Raw genomic sequence first — 18366 nt, forward strand, 5'->3', positions numbered from 1 at the left:
AGGTGATCTCCAGAAGCTGGAAAAGACAAAGAAACAGACTCCCTCCTAGAGCCTCCAAAAGGAACATAGCCCTGTAGACCCATTTGAGACTTCTGACCTCCAGAACTGTACGATAAGAAATTTGTATTGTTTTAAGTCACTAAGTTTGTGGTAATTTGTAACAGGAGCAATAGGAAACTAGTACAGAGGTGTTTCACCTTTAGGGGATTAGGGCTTCCCCCTAGTTAACCAGATACATCAACTGGACAATGAACCATTACCAACATCTATCTTTACCACAAGAGCTGCAGAACAAGCATTTACTGGAGAACTAGCACTGTGCTGGGTGCTGGAAACTCAGAGTGAATGAGGTGGCCCTGCCCTCAAAGAGCTCAGAGAACCTCCCAACATAGAATTTGAGTCCACAGCACTTTTTACAGCAGCTCATATTATTTAGCTTTTCCATCAGTGCCTGTGCTTAATGCTGACTAGAGTTATGGACACAGACTGGCTTCTGGTCTAGAGTTGACCAGTGGCTCACACTAGAAATGCAGGAGAGCCTGGCTTCCATTCTACGAGGTTGAGCAGGAGCTGGGGAAGAAGTTGCCGCTAACGACTGTGCGCTAACCTGCAAAGTCAGAAAATCTCAGTTTGTTACTTTCTAATTAACCCTCACCTTGCCCCCCTACATGTTCTTAAGGAAGAAGGCAAGAATCAGCGGCTCCACTGGGGTTGGTGGAGGAAGGACTGGGGTGATGTGGGGCTAACAACTCAACTCCAACTCATCTTGCTGTGTAGAGCAGAGAATTTAAGGTTTTAATCTAATTTTTAAATACCTGGGCAAAACGGAGACTCACCGTCCACAGAACTTTATGACATGATGGAAGTGTTCTATATCTGTGCTGATGCAACTGAGGAACTGAAGTTTTAATTTATTTCATTTTAATTTCAAGAGCCACAATGTGCAGGCAGCACAGCAGAACTGAGGTTAAAATCTTATATTGGAGGAAACACATTCAAGGCTCGAAATGGAAAGTTGATGTTGTGGGAACATGTCATCATGTTGGCCCTGCACTTTCAGTTTTCTTCAACGGAGACTTGACACTTGCTGCCCCAGTATCTGCCTTAAATGTCCTCCCCCTTCTGGGATACCCCGTATATCCTCTGGCTCATATTGACAAGACTGTGGTTTCTGTCCTGCCCACCAACGCCAGTCCACGCTGACCTGTTTTCTCTCAACTCCTAATGGCTTTGTGGTTGATTTTATTTCTTGGACATTCATCTGAGCTCCCAAGGATATGCATCAGCCCATAGGACATTGTCTCATTCCTCCTGTATCCCCCCTCCCCCCATGGTACACAGTGGGAAGCATATAGACGAGGTGGGGAAAGGTGTCATATTTGACACCAAGATAGACTCTTTTCCTCCCTTGGCAGATGTGATCTGCATGCAGGACTGCCCCAAGGGCTACTACGCCATGAGGACAGCTACCGGTGTCCCTGCCACAGCTCTTGTAGGACATGTGAAGGAGACACAGCATGCAGTGCCTCTCCTGCCCGCTGGGCTGGTTCCAGCTGGGAAAGGTGTGCCTGCCTCACTGACCCATTTGCCTGAGACAGTAACCTGACCGTTACCCTCTGCCTCTCCTCTCTCACCACAGTCAGTTTGTCCTCAAATCCTGTCAAATCTACCCCTTAGAGATCTTCTAATTCCGTCTCCCATCTCTTGGCTTTCTAGTATCTCTGCCTTAGTTCAGGGTCTCATCTTCCCTTGCCTGAATTATTCACCAATTCTCTAACTCGTCTTCTTGCCACCAGGATTAGCCACTCTATAACTAACCAGTCCTCCATTATGCTCTCAAATTCATCTTTCTACATCACAAACATCATAAAGATGCACCTATGCTTAAAAATGACTCTCCATTGATTTTAGGATTGAATCTTGACTTAGTAGCTTTGCATATGAGGCTCTTCCTCATGGGACTCTCTTTACATTCAGCCTCATCTCTCATCACCTCCTCCGCCAACCTCTAATCCAGGCTTGTTACTGTAAAGCTGAGCCAACCTTGCCCTTTCTCCTTCTGGAATACTTTCTCCAGCCTGCTTTGCCTGGCTACCTCTTTCTGATCCATCAGAGTCAGCATTTCCTCTACAAAGCCTTCCCTAACTCCTCCATTCTGTGTTCCTTAGTACTATGCATACATTCACCTATTAATTCAACAAATATTTATCCGGCACTATGGCCCAGACATTGTCAATACAACTATGAACAAGACAGTCAAGGTACCTGCAGCCCAGAGGGCATATTTGTAACTGTTTACTTACTCTTTGTCTCTCTCTAGACTGAGGTTCTCAAAAGCAGAAATTAATGTCTTACCTTTGTATTTCCAGCACTTAGCACCATCACAGGGGTGGTGGCAGAGGTGTGGGTCCCTTCAGGGGAGACTCCAGCTGACAGTAGTGATGCCTGGAGTGGAGGCTATGCCTCCGAGGGTCCTTGGGAGAAGGCAGCAAGTTCTGCCAGTGGTGGCAGCCAGGGACACAGGTGGAGCCCTGTGCCGGCCCAAAACCCCCCTATGGCAGCAGGTACCATAGCCCACAAGGTGTCTGAGGCAGTGGAGCTCTGCCTTCCATACAGCCTCCACCTCAAGCCCATCACAAAGATGACTCTCAGCCTGGCCCTCCCACAGCTGAAGCAGCCTGGGAAGTCCATCTCCAACTGGTAGATGATGGAAAGGCTGTAGCGCACGGTGCACAGTCACCGGTTCTCCATACTCCAGATTTCCAAGAGCATCATGGACTTCATCTACTTGAAGGGCAAGGTGGAAAACAAGAGTCTGGTCAAATCCTTCCTGGCCTTCCTTGGCGGCAAGGCTATTCAGCTCAGTGGCTTCTCTGACATACTCAAGGTACGAGCCACCAAGTTCATCAAATTCGACTTCTCAACCTGCCACAACCAGGACTCCTTCTTCCACCGGTGAAGGATATGAATGAATGTTGCCAGGAGAGAGGCCAGACAAGATTCACCTGGAGGGGCTGCCCTGCAAATGGTTTGCCCTGAAGGAGTTGGGCTTGGAGAAGCCTAGTGAGGAGGTTCTAGTCAGGGTGTTTGAGAAGGTTAGGGAGATATGGAACATGGACATCCCCATGCTGGACCCCTACCAGGTGGAGAGGAGATGACTGACCAAAACTTCCACACCTTCAGTTTCGGGGGACACTGGAACTTCAAGGCATATGTCGAGTACCGTGGGTATGGGGGCTTCATCCAAGCCATGAGCACCTTGGGTGGGATAAAGCTCATATTATAGGCGAGGATGGCAAGGCCACGGCCTGCAACACCAAGGTTTCTTTTGATTCAACCCAACACCTGAGTGATGCCTCAATCAAGAAACAGCAGCAAAGAAAAGAACAAAACAGCTGAGAAAAAGAGGCAGAAGAGAGGCAGAGAGCAGAAGATCAGAGCGAGAAGAACTGGAGGAAGAAAAGAGAGGAGAAGCTTCGCAAGAGGGAACAAAAACAGAGGCACCATGAATTCCACTGGAATCAGGTAAAGCTTGAGAAGCTACAAGCAGAGGACAGAAAAAGCTACAAGAGAAAAAAGAAAACTGGAAACCAAAAGCAGCTGCTGGCTCTGAGGAACCTGGGGTCCATCAGGCTAATTTTGGAGCCACTGAGCAGAGCCAAGGTACCACCCCGGAGGGGCAGGGCTGGTCTTGATCTTCAGCACAGAACCACCTCTTCTTGCTCTAGGCTGCCATCTGTGCATTTCTCTGAAACACTGAGCCACAGTCAGAGCCCCGCCTTTCCCCAGATGGTTGCAACAGTAACAAGAAGAAATAAGTCTTAATACTGAGAGAAAAGAAGATACAGGAAAAAAACTTGGAGAGAGCATGCAATAACAATTTTTTATTGTTTTAGAGTAACTCTCAGTAACAGAAACATGAAATTACTCTTAGCTGGAAAGTGCTGAGGCTACTGGACAATCGAAACTAACCTGCAAGTGGTAATGTGCCATTCACACCAGTCCTAAAATTCCTTTCATGTATCTCACAGCACGGTCTATCAGCACTATCCAATAGAAATATAATGCAAGCCACAAAGATAAACTTCCTAGTAGTCACATTCAAAAAAAAAACAGGTCAAATTAATTTTAATAATATATTTACTTTAATAAATCCAAAATATTACTATTTGAATATGTAATAAATATAAAAATTATGGAGATATTATACATTTTTTTCTTTGTACTAAGTCTTTGAAATCTGATGTTTATTTTACATTCACAGCACAACTCAAGTTGGACCAGCCACATTTCAAGGGCTCAGTAGCCACATGTGACTAGTGGCTACTGTATTGGACAGCAGATTTCTAATTTAGAACAATGGTTTCACAGATGGTATTTTAGCAGGAGGCCATTCTCTTCAGATGCAATCTTAGACTGAATCCTATTATGTAAATTGACCAGGCAGAGCTGCTCAGACTGGAGCAGAGAGGGATCTTAGAGGCCCCTCTGAAGCCCACCCCCTTTGCCCCTCCCCACCATTTCTAGGCAGTCCATGCAGACTCTAGCATACAGTGGTTCCCACTCTTTGTCCATCTGCTATTAACTCTCACCATTGAAAGAATTAGCCTTCCAAACAAACTGCATTTGAGTAATCATTAATTACTGTCTCTTTTTTTCATTCCAGAGGCACATATAGTTGCTGCTCAAAACTTCTAATCAGGATAACAAATGAGAGAATACACTGAATAGTGGGTGGGGAGAGAGAGTGGTGGAAAGTTTGCCTTGTCATTGGCCACGCCATGGTAAATACTTTCTATTAGGTTTCTTGAAAAACTGAAGCTATTTCTGATACCACCATTTTGTGTGGGGCCTTTATTCCTACTAGGGTTGCCAGATAAAATACCGTATTTTAATTTGCTAAACATGAAAACCCTAGTCCCAACCCCCTAGTACAGTGCAGTGGGCTAGTGGTGCGAGTTGGGGGCACTTGGTTTCTAATCAAGATCAAGTAGCCATCATTAGGTAAGTTAATGTCTCTTAATGTCAGTCAATGAAAACAGGACACCACCAGCTTTTTAAGACTTTTGTGGGAACTGGAGAAATTATTAGTGATGTTGTAAGCACAGTTTGAAAAACTATAGATTTCTTTAATTGGGATTACGATTTCCTGGGTGGATTAAGGATAAGGATCATGGTTTTGAGCATTCCCAGTCTCAAAAGTTCATCAATACATCCAGACAATGGAATAATATTCAGTACTAAAGAGATATGAGCTATCAAGCCATGAAAAGACATGGAGAAAACTTAAATATATATTACTAAGTGAAAGAAGCCAATATAAAAAGGCTACACACCCTATGATTCCAATTACATGACATTCTAAAAAAGGCAAAACTATGGAGACAATAAAAAGATCAGTGGTTGCCAGGGTCAGGTGGCAACAGATGAACAGGCAGAGCACGGAGAATTTTTAGGGCAGTGAAAATATTCTGTATGATACTATAATGATGGATATATGTTGTTATACATTTGTCCCAACCCACAGAATGTACACCACCAAGAGTGAACACTAAGGTAAACTGTGGACTTTGGGTGATTATGATGTGTAAATGTAGGTTCATCCCTGGTAACAAATGTACCATTCTGGTGAGTGATGTTGATAATGAGAGGGCTATGCATGTGTGGGACAGGGCATATATGGGAAATCTCTGTACCTCCCTCTCAATTTTGTGGTAAATCTAACTGCTCTAAAAAAAATTAAGTCTTTTAAAAAAAAAGGTTCATCGACACAGTCTCCCTGACAATGTATTCCAGGGATAACTGGGCATATTTGGGTGAATTTTTAAGCCATCCTGAGTGTGTGTGCCTCCCCCTCCTGTATTTGACTTGATCTCTGAACGTGCCTGGTTGAAGCTTTCTATCTTCGACACTCATTTCCTCTGTCCTCCTTTCTTCACCTACCACACCCGTCCTTTACTAGTTAGTGAATGTGCTGTCTTCTGGTTTTGCAATATACAGATTACAAAATCAAGAGACAGGTTTTCTCTTGGGTTATAAACTGGGTGAAAAAAAAAGATGAATTCCTTTCTTCTTAAAACATCTGCTGTCATATGAAGAAGAAATGAGGATACTGAATGATACAGGGAAAATTTAGCAACCTTATTATGTAATTTATAACTAGATCGTATTTCATTCACATTTGACTCCCCAGTAATGTCAGGGTGTCAAAAAAATACTTAAAAGCACTCATGGAGTTGGAGGAGAACAGCATACTAGGGCCTAATATACATCTTTGTTGCAATGGTTCCTCCAGGATTAGCTCATTCTTTGACTTCACACATTTAACTATTTATTTATCCCCCTCACAAAAGTGTTTTAAATAAAAATCCAGGCTGCAGAACCGAAGCCTCCTAACTCTCCAAGCAGCCTCTCTCTCTGTGTGGAACAACACCATGGACAGACCCAGGCGGTGCTCTGCAGGGCTGCATTCATCCCGTGAGGGTCAGTCCAAGGGAGAGCAGATGGTGAGCTGTCCTGAATTTTAAGGAAATGCCAAAGCTGTCTTTGTAGGTCCCAAGGCTCCTGCAGATCCTTAGAAGCAATGATCAATGTAGGGCGTTCAACCTGAAAACACTAGAAAACATTCTGGAAATGAATAAACCGACTTTTACAAAAGACTCTGGGCACCCTAAGTATGTAGATTTTGCAATGAATCAATGTTGAGATGTAAATGGAGTCCTGATTTGTCACCTAGAGGTGACGAGTAGTGCCTTTGGGGATTGCCCAGGATTGAGGCCTGAGCCAAATTGCTGCTGGTCTTCTGGAAAATGTAACCAACCTTAAGGCACAACTTTGTGACTTATCCTTTTAACTGCCTTCTTCCCTTTTTTAATTTTTCTCTTCAACAAGAAAAACAAAAAAAAACCCATACTTTTATATATATGTGGTTGGAAAACAAAGTCATGTTTTCGTTTTCTGTTTGCAAATAACTTGGAATATTAAGAGAATCCTTGTAGACTAGAAATACACCAAGAGGATGGGCAAGAGCTCGGAAGGTTTCAGTTCATAGAAAGTAACTTTAAAATTGGAAATAAGATAAAATCAGGAGCAGATGATTTTATGGGGACTCACTTATTAATAGACTATTTCTAAGCACTTTTGTTTTTTTTTTTGTGAGGAAGATCGGCCCTGAGCTAACATCTGCCAATCCTCTTTTTTTGCTGAGGAAGACTGGCCCTGGGCTAACATCCATGCCCATCTTCCTCTACTTTATATGGGACGCCGCCACAGCATGGCTCAACAAGCGGTGCGTTGGTGCACGCCCGGGATCCGAACCAGTGAACCCTGGGCCGCTGCAGCAGAGCGCACGCACTTAACCACTTGTGCCACTGGGCCGGCCCCTGAGCACTTTTTATTTTATGTCCTCAGTGTGAACTCACAGTATGACAAGGGACAGATGGGTGGGGAGGTTCCCTGACCAGGAATCAAACCCAGGCCAGGGCAGTGAGAAGGCCAAACGTTAACCACTAGACGAGCAGGGCAGCCTTTAGGCACCTGGAGGATCTGAATGGTTGTAGCTTCCTGACGAATTGTCCCCTTTATGGTTATGTAATGATTCTCTACTTGGTAAGTATGATGAACCAAGCTACACCCGTTTTCTGGTGTAATTGCACTGCCTACAATCTTTACATTTTTGGATCCTTCCAAGTAGACCAAAGAGAAAATCTGTGGTGATCTAAGGTTTAATGTTGTTTTAAACAACAAATTTCCTAAAAAACGTGACGATAGAACCTGCCTGCCAGGAAGAGATGTCGTCGGGTACAGCATCCAGTCAGGTCAGGGCTCCCCGTCCCCTCCTCAGAAACCTGCCCACCTGGCTGATGATGCTGGGGGCCTAGGGGCCAAGGACGAGGTGCACCTGGCTCCAGGCCTCGCAGAGAAGCTGCAGACGGGGGTCCCTGGAGGAGGCGGGCCACACTCTGGCAAGATCTGGTGGCTCTTGGCTTGGATTTAAGCAGGCTCTGACCTGGGGGACCCCGAGGAAAGCACTGGCGACACACACTCAGGTGCTCACGGGCCTGCAGAGGCAGCGCCCTGGGCGGGGGGTGGGGTGGGGGGGTGCGGGTGAGCTATGGGGATGGGGCCTCCCAGTCCAGAATTGTCCCCATATGGTGGCCCGTCTGGTGCCAAACACAGGCAACTCGCAGCAGAAAGTTCCAGGTGCTAGGAAGTCCAGCTGGAGGGCCGTTGGGGCCTCACCCTTTGCCCTTTGGCACCATCTCTTCACATACTTGGCGGGCGTGTGCCCCTGGCACACCCTTTCTCTGTGACACGTTCCAAGGAGACGTCACAAGCTGAACAGTGCAGTGCCTGCCTGGCCCCAGGAGGAGTCAGAAGCTAAGGACAAGGTCTCCAGTTTCAACTCTATTCTCAGATGGTTTGGCGCACAGCGGCTCTACATGGGCAACTTCCTTTGTAAGTTTTGTCCCCTCCCTGCCACCTTCCCCTGCCTGGCTGTGGCCACCTGGTATCCCCAACCCGTGATGCTGCCCTGCCTGGCCGGGACCACCCCACTGCTCCTGCACCTGCCCTCAGCCCTGGCTGCAGGCTCTTCCACCAGGATCTTGCGCTTTTATCAACTGGCTTTTACATCTCACAGGAGAGGCAGTATATGATCCAGCAGGCCATGTGCTCCCTTCTGGGGATCCTCCCCTTGGTGAGCTAGTGGGACTCTTCAAAGAAGGCCATGCAGTCTGCTTGTAAGCTCCTGATGTTTTGGACACTTGAGAACCATAAATTTCCCTCCTCCAGGGTGCAAATTTACTCTCCTGCGTTCACCATCTGAGCAGGTAGTCAAAGCTATGAAGCTGGTACCATCCAATCACGTCCCACTTCCTTGCCCAAAGGAGACTGAGGTGAAGCTCCAAGAGCCCAGAGAAGGGATGGCAAAAGAGGAGGAGGACCACGTGGAGACCAAGGGACAGGACGATGGGAACAAGGGCCCCCATAGAAGTGGGGACATACCATTGACATCTAGGACCCTGCAGACCAACAGAGTCCTCACTTCCCTCGAGTGCAGTCCTGGGCCTCTGGACCTCCATCCCAAGCACCCAGAAGACAGCTTGAGTGAGAAGGCCCAGAGGTCTCCAAGAGCTCCTCCTGGGAAAGCCATGTTGTCACCACCTCCTAGAGCCCTGCTGGAGATGTCCTGCCTCCTGGGAAGCCTGATCCAGATGCAGCAGTGCTCTCTGACCCAACTCCATGTTGCTCCTGCTGCCACAGAGGTCAACAAAGGAGGTGCTGGGTGAAGACCACCGGCCCAGCTCTCCAGGTCACTGATGTCCAGTAAGGAGACGCAGGACGAAAGGCCTTCAGACGCCCTGTCAAGGAGCTCTTCTCCCCGGTCTCTCCCAGCAGTAGGCCCTGCAAATGGAAAGACAGCATGCCACTTGAGCTGCCCTGCCACTATGCCTGCCACTGCCACTGCTGTGGGGCTAAAGTGAGCTGTCCCCACCTTCTAAGCTTCCTTTCACAGCTGTTGCCAAAAACCTGGGCACCCAGGAGAAGAACACTGAGTGTCAGCAGAACAAGATCATGGAAGATCAAACAGGGGCCATGGCAGACTGCAGTGCCACTCAGCCTGCCCCTTCCTCCTCCCCACCTGCCTCGGAGACTGCAGACTCCCTGCCCCTGGACACTCAGTCTTCACAGGTCCCTGCTCCTCCCATTGACTTGGTTGACTTGTCGGCCAGCCCCCTCACCTGTCTGCCCCTCCACCTTCCCCGACACCAAATACTGATCAGGAAACAAGATACACAGTCCCAAACTGTCCTCCTGCTGCTGTTCCTGCTGGTTCTCTTCCTCCTTTTAGATCCAGTCCTGTTTTGGGAATTCCACTGAATGAGAATGGAGGCCCTTTTCATTCAGTCAGGGCTACAGCATCTCCTATTTCTGGCCTCCCCACACCTCCTACACCTCCACCTTCTTCAAGTCACTCCCTGACAAAAAGCATCCCCGACACCCATGTGTGTAGATTCTCCCCCTTCTTTTCCCTTACCCACCCCTCTTCCAGTCCCTTCCACCAGGAACCCTGTGTTCACCAGCCACCCATCCTTTCTGTGGAGTCCCTTCCGCCATCACAGCCACGGCACCTGCAGGTCTGACCTCCCAGCCCACTTTAGAGCCTGGTGTCATTGACATGGACATGACTCCCCCTTCCCAGTCTGTCATTTTCAGGTCTCCCCCAGGCTCCAGTGTGAGATGTCTCCCATTTTCCCAAGTTCATCGCAATGTGAAGCAGAGGCACCGTGCAAAGGTACCAGTCTCCACCAGCCCATCTTCATTGATGGTCCCTGTCCCCACATCAATTTTTAACTACCCCTTTGGCCCCCAAACTGACCTTCAGCCCACACACGACACGGACCCCTGATGGGCAGCAGCAGGGAGACCCTCTCCCCAGTCTTGTTCTCACCAGCCCACCCCTCGTGGCTCCTGCAGTCCCCTACCCTCCAGCAGCCAGCACCTCTGCAAACTTCAAGCCTGCCTTTAACACCGATGCTATGGATCCCACACCTCCTTCCCAGGCTGTCATCTTCCAGTCTCCCCGTCTCCAGGGAGAACCACTTCCCATTTTATATGGCACTTCTGGCTTCTGAGAACACACCACCCAGCGGCGGCATTGCCTCAGCCCACGTCTCCACCTGTTTACCTGCACAGTCAGTCAGCAGATGGAACTCAATTTCCAACCTTCTCTTTGACCCAGGAATTTCCTGTCAGCCCATATTTGGGGCCTGTGATGGGCAGCAGCCTAATGACTCTTTCCTGGTAGGAAAACTGGCAGCCCCAGCACAAGCTGTGGGTCTAAGCTCTCCTGCAGCCCGGCCACCCAGACGCAGCACAATGCAACCAGGTTTAGCAGGTTTGACATCGCCAGGTTCTGCTTTTGGCACCACTGTCAACACCCAGCTGACTTTTGGTGACATGCCAGGTGTTCTCCCCATTGGCACATCTACTACTACTGGCTTTGGAGTTGCCACGAGGATGCCCAGCACAATGGACAGTAGCTCACTGTTTGCCAACAACTCCAGGCCCACTTGTGTTTCTGGAACCTGCAGCCCCTATGGATCGTGGGAGCTTTGGGGTCAGTGTGCCCACCCCAGGCCTTACTCTGTCACAGGCATCCAGTGCACTCAACTTTGGGGCAGAACTGAAGGGGCACCCAGCACCACTTCTTCGTCCTCCTTTTGGGCAGACAACGTGGGATCCATCTGGCCACAGCACGGCGGATGCAGTAGGAGGGGAAAGCACCATCCCTGTGTTTGCACGCACTTCTAGTTCCACCTTCATTCCAAACACCTAGGGCCCACCTGTCAGAATCCAGGTGGTACGATGTGAGGGGACATCATTCCCATGATTGGAGGACCTGGTATTCCAAGTTTCCATCGGTGCACCTGGGGCCCACCTGGCCAAAACCCAGGGGGTGTAGTCAGAGGGAACAACATCTCACCCGTGATGGGAGGAGCCCGTGGCACCACCTGCCATCAGAACACTTGGAGCCCATCTACCCAGAACACAGGTGGTGCGATGGGGGACAGCACCACACATTTTTAGACAGAAACCTCTACTCTCTGTCAAAACACCAGAAGGTTCCCCTCTGACTTTGGAGGAGCCAGCACTGTGTTTAGAGGCTCTTGGTCAGAGCAGCTGGGCCTTTGCTCAGGGCTCAGCAAGCAGTAGCCTTGCCTCTGGGGCACCCTCATCACCTGCCAGGGTTTCAGAGGAGCCACCAACCCACTTCTTTCTTCTATCATGAACCTCAACAAATAAGGAGCAGATCTTCCTCTGCAAACTGTGTGTAACCAGGAATGGACTTTGCTCCACTGGAAAGGGACTCAGCCCCTTCAAGTGAAAGTGAACCTGCTCTCTTCCTACAGCAGCCAGAGGACCATACCTGAGGGGATTGTGTGTCTGTTGTTTGCATGTGTATGAGTGTAGCATGGGGTGTGTATGTGTGTGTGGGGGGGTGTATGCATGTGTATATGTGTGCTTTGTGCGTATGTGTGTGTTGGAAGGCGAGGCACACGAGCCCAGGTCAGAACTGCCCCAGACTTGAGAAGCTCCAGTGCGGAGAGCAGAAGACAGCTGCATGTATCATCAATCGTGCCATCCCTGGCTTGACTGTTAACATGGCCTACCCAAGCTCTGGGCCAGTTTTCTCTAGTCTGGGAACTGGCAGGATGCCCACTGCTATTTACAGGGGCTTCCTCTCCCCCTACCCATTTGCCTCAATGGGCCCTTATCTTTCCCAGATTACGTATATACTTATATTTATTTATAAAATCTTGTTCTTGTTAATCTGCCTCTGCTCATGTGTCTTTGACTCAGCTGTGGCGGAAGAATTGGGTGAATATATGGGTGGTGATGTGCCGAGCCAGATTTAACTATGCAAATGTCCTGTGTCCCGGTGACTGGGACGTGGAAGCAGCCACACTTGATGACGGCACGTGCTGGCCCGACATCTGGGTGTTGAGTGTGAGGGGCGACACTCTAGGAGGAAGGAAGGCCCAGAGGAGGGAGAGACGGCGTGTCTCACCCATGCCTCTTCCCTCTATGCTGCTCTCTCCTCTCCCACCACCCTGTCCTCACTGGAGGCTGGATAATCCCTGATGTGGGACAGGAAACTGCACATTATGACTTCAGTTTTTAAAATGTTTAAACGTCTTTTTGTGCATCTTTTTATTTAATTTGGACTTAGGCCAGTCTTCCTCACACATTCCCACTTCACCCAGAGAGGATGGATTTGGCATCTGGGTTCTTGCATCTGGAGAAACAAAGGAAGAAAGAGCTCATGACTGCTCTGTAACTATTGAAAATTTAAGGTTACTTAGAATTTATCATGCTGCTTAAAATTCTCAGAAAAGACCGTCTTTATTAACTGGCGTGGCTCTAACCTAAACCACTAAAATATCAAATCACACGAGTTACAGCTGCCCTCGGTTCTGTCTGACCCTACAGTCCTGCCAGGTCTCCGCTAGACGTAATAAAGGCAAAATTCCTGACTCTGTGGAGCCTCCATCCTAGATGGAGGGGAGAAAAGAAACAACAAACGTATGTAATTACCTGGTAGGTCAGTCAGTAACAAATGCTGTGGAGGATAAAGCAGCACATGGAGGATGGAAACTGTGGGCAGAGAGAGGCAAGGCTTTCGAGTTAAACAGCGGACAGGACAAGCCTCACTGAGTAGGTGGGACTCGAACAGTTTAGAGGGAGATGATTGAGTCAGATGTCTGAGGGAAAAGCATTCCAGATCAGGGAAACAATCACTGCAAAGGCCCAGAGGAAAGATGCCTGGTGTCCTCAGGAAGCAGTCAGTAAACTAATGTGGCTGGAATAGAGTCACAAGTGGGAGAGAGAAGAGGAGAGGACACAGAAGATGTGGGTTCAATTCCCTACACCACCATTTGTTGGTTGTGTGATCACAGTCGACTCAACCTTCAAGTGTCTCAGTGAACTCAGTGCTTTATTTGTGGCCTCTTTACCTTCAAGAGTTTAGGAAGGATAAAATAAAATAATGCAGGGAAGTGACTGATAATCCATGTTCTTATTGTTCTATACATAATGATAGATAGACAGACAGATACATGATACATATATAGATAGATAGAGTGAGCTATGGACTGAATTTTTGTGTATCCCCAAAATTCATATGTTAAAGCCCTAACCCCCAATGTGATGGCATTTGGAGGTGGAGCCTTTGGGAGGTGATTAGGTTTAGAAGAGGTCCTGAGGTGGAGCTGCCATGATGGGATTAGTGCTGTTATAAGAGGAGGAAGAGACAGCAGAGCTTTCTCTCTCCACCCTGTGAGGACACAGCAAGGAGGTGGGCACCTGCAAGCTAGAAAAAGGGACCTCACCAGGAACTGAATCTGCCTTGATTTTGGACTTCTAGCTTCCAGACTGTGCGAAATAAATATCTGTTGTTTCAGCTACCCAATCTATGGTATTTTGTTAGAGCAGACTAATACAAGTACGTAGGTAAGGAGATGATAGAGAGATAGATGATTGATACATAGATGATGGATGGAGATAGAATATATATATATATATAAATATATGAGTTCCTGAAGCAACAGTGCTTTGATTGCCTTCACTAGGCAATTCAAATAGGAGATCCCTATTTTAAAGGGAGCATTAAGTGCTGACTTGTACGAAGTAAACTCATGGAAAAAGATAACTGAGCCTAACAATGCACAGCACTGAGCCTAGTGCCACACTGATGAGATGAGCCCTGTAAGAACACAGAGTGCCATCACAGAGAGGCTGCTGGACTCCTCCAGGCACCTGCCACCTTCCTCTAAGTTGTGTATCACAGTCCAGAGATCAAAGCTCCTGCTCCCTGGCTCAGAGAATTGCCTGCCCTCTCTAGTCAGAACTGCCTCTCAGAAGCAGGGCTGGAATGCAGTTTGCTTCTAATAGTCCCACACCCTCTCTCTGCCATACCTGCAATATTATCAGGGACAAATTTTAAAAATTCTTACTTCCTGATTTTTTTTAGAAAGAAAAAGGTCTTCAAGCTAAGAATAATAACCTCAATAAGGCAAATGTTTAACAAATGTGAGAGACATAAAGATGATTTTGAATATCATGTTTTGATGCACTTACACAGCTGAAGCTATTTCTAAATAAACAGAAATATTCTTTTATTTTTTATGAAAATAATACATGAACACCATAGCAACTCGAATAATACTGACATTCAACCCTTCTCGCCCCAGTTCCCCTCTCCAGAGACAGTTTTTCACTACTTCCATGTTACGCCATAATCCTAAACATGATGCTGATCCTGCTGCATCATGACAGATCCATTTTAGACAACATTTTTACCACCTAACATGAAGAGGGAGGATAAACTCCCACTCCCACTACTTTTCCTCCCTCTTCCTTCCCAATATGTCATGTTCATTTCATTAATTTGCTGCTTCTCTCTTGTAACGTCATGTAAATTTGCTCCCTTTAGTGATGAGGGAAGCGGCAGCACAGCGGCTAAAGCACTGGTTCTGGAGATGGACCACCTGGCTTGGAATCCTTGCTCTTCAGTTTCTCAGCTCTGCATCCCTGAGTAATTTACATAACCTTCCTGTGCCTCTGTTTCCCCACCTGTAAACCCAGGAAATGGATAACACCTATCTCATGGGGTTGTTCATGATGATGCAAATAATAATGCATTTGCAGCCTTTCGTGTCCAACACACAGAAGCTCTCAAGAAATATTAGCTCTTTATTTCTTGTTTTATCAACTTTCACCCTAATCTCATGATTTTCTCTATGCACAAGACTGTTTATGTCCCCACAGTTCCTCTGCCTTTCCTTTCCCCATGTACAACACACCTTCTGTCAATAATGTGTTTGCTTTTGTTTGTCTGTGCTGCTAACGTTTACATTTTGTCATGCAATTGAAGCATTGTCCTGTGTTTATCCACAAGCTGGTTCTAAGGGTTGAAAACCAATAAATTGTACATATATGCTTATATATAAGTGAAATGAATGACAGCAATGATAAGAGAGATAGTAGGGAGGAAGTAGGGGTATTTTGTTATTATAAAGGCCTTGCAGAGCCAGCCCTAATGGCCTAGTGGTTAAAGTTTGGCACACTCTGCTCCAGCAGCACAGGTTCAATTCCTGGGTGCGGAACCACACCACTCATCTGTCAGTAGCCACGCTGTGGTGGCGACTCACATAGAAGAATGAGAAGGACTTACAACTAGAATATACAACTATGTACTAGTGCTTTGTGGAGGAAAAAAAAAATAAAGGAAGATTGGCAACAGATGTCAACTCACGGCAAATCTTTCTGAGCAATCAATCAATCGATCTATCGATTAAACAAAGTACTTGCAACACCTATGAAGCAGTATAGTGTTTTCTGAAATTGGACTTGGATTCACTGTAAATGTATATTGAAAACCCTATGAAAAATCACTAAGAAAAGGGGAAAGAAGTATAACTGATATGCTACAAAAGATGAAAAAAATGGAATCATATAAAATGCTCAATCAAAACCTAAAAAGGCACAAAAATATTGAAAGACAAGAACAGGAACAAAGAACAAGGGCAACAAATAGAAAAAAGTAACAAATACAACAGATAATAACCCAACTATATCAATAATTGCTTTGAATGTCAAGGATCTAAATGCACCAATTAAAATCCAGAGATTGTCAGAGGGTATCAAAAAAACAAGACTCAACTATATGCTGATTACAAGAAATCCACTTTAAATAAAAAGACACATATAGATTAAAAGTAAACAAATAGAGAAAGATAAACCATGCTAACACTAATCAAAAGAAAGCAGGAATAACTGTATTAATTTCAAACAGAGCAGACTCCAAATCAAGGAAAGCTGTAACGATAAAGAGAAGCATTACATAATGATAAAGGGGTCAATTCTCCAAGAAGACATAACAATCCATTATGTGTATGCACCTAACAACAGAGCATCAAAGTACGTGAGGCAAAAACTGAGAGAACTGTAAAAAGAAATACATGAACCCACTCTTACAGTTGGAGACTTGAACACCTCTCTATCAGAAACGGACAGATCCAGCAGGCAAAAGGTCAATTACAACATAGCTGAACTCAACAACCCCATCAATCAACTGGATATAATGGACACCTACAGAGGACTCCATCCAACAAGAGCAGAATACACATCTTCTCAAGCTCACATGGAACATTCACCAAGACAGACCACATTCTGGGCCATAAAACACACCTGAACAAATTTAAAAGAATGGAAATGATACAATGTTTACCATCAGACCACAATATAATTAAACTAGAAATCAGTAACAAAAGGTAGCTGGAAAATCCCAAAATAATTGGAGATTAAATAACACACTTCTAAATAACACGTGTCAAAAAATAAATATTAAAATAAATTTTAAAATATTTGGAACTACAGGAAATGAAAATGAAGATATAATTTATCAAAATTTGTGGGACGCAGTGACAGCAGTGTTTAGAGGAAATTTATAGCATTGAATGCATGTATTAAAAAAGAAAGATCTAAAATCAACAATCTAAGCGTCCACTTTAGGAAACTAGAAAAAAATGAGGAAATTAAATCCAAGGTAAGAAGAAAAAAATAAAAATTAGAGCAGAAATCAATGGAATTAAAATAGGAAATCAAGACAGAAAATGAACAAAACCAAAAACTAGTTCTTGGAAAAGATCAATGAAATTGATAAGCCCAAAGCTAAGCTAACTAAGAAATGAAAGAGGACATCACTACAGACAGATCCCATGGAAATTAAAAGGATAACAAAGGCACGCTATCAACAACTCTGTAGCCACAAATTTGATAACCTAGATGAAAGGAACCAATTCCTTGAAAAAGACAGTCTGCCAAAACTCACACAAAAAGAAATCGACTATTAGAATAAGCCTATGTCTATTAAAGAAACTGAATCAATATAACCTTCCAAAACAGAAAGCCCCAGGCTCAGACGGGTTCACCGGTCAATTCTACCGAAACTGAAGAAGAAACTCACTCCCCGTCTCGCGCCCTCACCAGCCCTCAAGCCCGGTCCCGGGGGGTCGCAGCCGCGGGCAGGGACGGGCTCCCTCAGCCCGCCCAGCGGTCCCCCGCCTCGGGAGCGGGAGCCGGGCGGAGGGCAGGGGTCGCCGCTGCCGCAGCCCCACGACCCGCCCGAGCCCCCGGCCGAGGGCCCCGCCCCCACGTGGCCCGGCCCGGGTGGGGCTCCGCGCCCCCTGCGCTCACCTGCGGGGACGCCCGCTGCCGGCAGCGCCGCCGAAGCCCCGCTCCGCTCGGCCGGCGGGAGCTCGGCAGGTGCCTCAGGACGCCGCCTCCTCGGGGCGCGGGGGCGGCCGTCGAGGGGGTGTCCGGCCCCCGACCAGCGGGGGACACGCGGGAGCTCGGCCGGCCGCACAAAGGGCCGGGGGACAGACGACACGCCGCGGCGAGTCCCTCACCCCGCTGCCCAACCGAAGCTGTCGGCGACTAGAGGCGGCGTCTCTGTCCCGGAACAACGGCGACAGTGGAAGTAAGTGCGGCTGTGGGCGGGAGCGCGGCGACAGCGGCCCGCATGGAACGGTGCCCAGCTCACCCAGCCCGCCGGCCTGCGCACTCCGCCTCGGCCAATGGCTTTGCGTCCTCTCGGCTTCCGTAGCCCCACCTCTCTTTAGCCCCGCCCCTCTGCTGCCCCGCCCACAATGTGGCCCCGCCCCGCTGTAGCCAGGGAGCAGCCCTTTGGCCACTGCCTGGTTTCCTCTGACCCCAGAAGTGTTCTCTTTTTATTTTCTATATTTTCTTTTCTTTTTTTTAGGACACAGTTGTGTGTTCTTTTTGGCTCCTAGAATTTGC

The 18366-nt window shown here is 47.1% G+C and overlaps 1 long non-coding RNA gene and 1 pseudogene across 1 annotated transcript; one reads left to right on the top strand and one right to left on the bottom strand.

The window, feature by feature from the left end:
• The first annotated feature begins 2554 nt into the window (after positions 1-2554).
• Positions 2555-3825, top strand: LOC101398907 (A-kinase anchor protein 17A pseudogene; annotated as a pseudogene).
• Positions 3826-3869: 44 nt separating this feature from the next.
• Positions 3870-18127, bottom strand: LOC147914342 (uncharacterized). Its single transcript, XR_015555344.1, has 2 exons — positions 17764-18127; positions 3870-9405 (listed from the first exon to the last, which is right to left on the bottom strand). It is a non-coding gene; the product is annotated as an uncharacterized LOC147914342 (long non-coding RNA).
• Positions 18128-18366: the final 239 nt, after the last annotated feature.

This window comes from Ceratotherium simum, chromosome 20 (assembly GCF_057802395.1).
Source record: "Ceratotherium simum simum isolate JZ-2026a chromosome 20, ASM5780239v1, whole genome shotgun sequence".
In the NCBI taxonomy this organism is placed as follows: domain Eukaryota; kingdom Metazoa; phylum Chordata; class Mammalia; order Perissodactyla; family Rhinocerotidae; genus Ceratotherium; species Ceratotherium simum.